General features: G+C 37.9%; 1 pseudogene; it reads left to right on the top strand.

Annotated features, from left to right (window-relative positions):
- LOC146376388 (uncharacterized) lies at positions 1-1,524 on the top strand (annotated as a pseudogene).
- Positions 1,525-2,092: the final 568 nt, after the last annotated feature.

Here is a 2,092-nt window from a genome sequence, read left to right as displayed (position 1 = left end):
ATGAGATCCAGGCTGGGCACCCTCTATCAACCTGGGTCATACCGAGTTTTAAGCTGCTACCACGGTGAGATTTGATTGGTTAAAGAGGGAGAGCCAGATGAAAACAGCCACGAAAAGTCCCACATTCCTCTGGGCCAGAGACGGATAATCCAGGCGAGATCTATGCAGGTAAAATTGTTATTTTACATAAAAATATTCTACTTTTCCCACTGTGTTTACCTGTGTTTAGCTTAGCTATTTTGCTCTTTCGCTGTGGATAGTTCACTTCAAAGTTACAAGTCACTTACTGTTTTTGCTGTCTATGTTGTACTTAGATTTTTCATCATTTGTTTTAAAAGTAATTATTTTAAAATTGTATGGGTCACAGGGCTAAGTCAAGTTTTAAATGCCAAAATAGAAATGTGCCTGTTTGATTACTTTGTTTAAAAGTCAAATTCTGTAAATCAAATGTTATCTAACGAGTGTGTTGTGCCAAGTCTGGTGGTGTTGTAGTACTTCATCTTGTTTTTGCACCTGAAATAAACGTCTTTTTGTGTATGTATGTGTGTTTTTCAGCACCAGTCACTACTGAAATTGCAGCAGAGACCCAACCACAGCACAAGCATGAAGATCAGCAGGAGTGTAAAATCTGTTGGTGTATTTGCAGGATGAAAACCAAAAATTGAAACAAGAACGGTCCAAAAAGAAATTAGACAAGGACTTCCTGAAAGACAACAACTCTAAAGTGAAGTTCTACACAGGGATACCCTCTTTTGCTTTACTAATGGCGGTGCTACAACAAATTAGCCCTAGCCTACCAGATACCGACAGAAAAATTTTCAGATGCTCTTAGATTAGAGAGATTAGATAAAACTTTATTAATCCCTCGGGTAGGTTCCTTGTTGACTCGCATGCATTTAAGACTTAACTTACCATTTGAACATGTTGCACACCTCTTTGATATTGGCCAGACAACTACATCCACTTTGTTTAACATTACTGTAAATGTACTGTACGCTCACCTCAGCCCATTGGTGCACTGGCCTTAAAGACGTTGCATACAGGTCAGTATGCAACACCAGTATGCTGAGATGTTTGGTGATCGTGTGACAGTTATTGACTGTTTCAAACTTTTAATAGAGAGAGCTCAAAATTTACGCGCTAAGGCAGAGACATATTCCACATACAAAAGTAGTCACACAATGAAATGTCTCATAGGCATCACACCCCAAGGGACCATCTCTTTCATTTCTAAAGGATGGGGAAGGGCATACCAGTGACAAACATATAGCTGAAACATCTGGCTTTCTACAGAAGCTATCACCTGGAGACAGAGTGCTTGCAGACCGGGGTTTTGATATTAAGGAAAGTGTTGCCTTAATGGGTGCCACTTTAAAAATCCGTCGTAGTCAGCTACAATCAAAAGATGTGGAAGAGACACAAAAACTTGCTCACGTCAGGATCCATGTTGAACGAGTTATAGGCTGTCTACGGTCAAAGTACACCATACTGAATGACACGTCTAGGTTTAGTGGTGACGTGTGAGGGTAAAAGCATGACTTTGCCGGATAAGATAGTCGCTGTTTCATGTGTGCTCACAAATATGTGCCCAAGTGTTGTATTGAAGCAATCAAGTGATGAATAAATGTTTTCCAGTATGTTGTTTTGAAGTGTTTTTTTTTTTTTTTTTTGCAGTGTGGATTTGTTTTTTTTTTACCAAAGCAGCTAATAAAGCACAATGGAACACAATTTTGCCTCTTTCTTGTTAGATTCTATAATAAAATGAAACAATAATGCCAGGTATAAATAAAGACAATAAATTGAATAAATTATGAAGCACTTATTTTATTTCTATTGGATCTGAAAATGTGTAATACTACAACCTGAAAAGACAAAAACATTCCCCTAAACTCTAAATAAAAAATATATTTTTGAATTTTTAGCTGGATGTCAAACATATTATATAGCAAAATTCATAGTGGTATAACCATAAAAGATGCCCAGTTGTGCACCACTGCACTCTAATGCAAGCCTTTAAACTGTATGCTGATAAGTGCATAAAGTATACCTCTGTCAGGGTCCTGGGTCACTCCGACCTGTGTCCATATTTCTG

This window comes from Perissodus microlepis, chromosome 12 (genome assembly GCF_051167445.1).
Source record: "Perissodus microlepis isolate ML-2025 ecotype Zambia chromosome 12, ASM5116744v1, whole genome shotgun sequence".
Classification (NCBI taxonomy): Eukaryota; Metazoa; Chordata; class Actinopteri; order Cichliformes; family Cichlidae; genus Perissodus; species Perissodus microlepis.
Note: the sequence above shows the minus strand (reverse complement) of the source record. Positions and strands in the feature narration are given on the sequence as shown.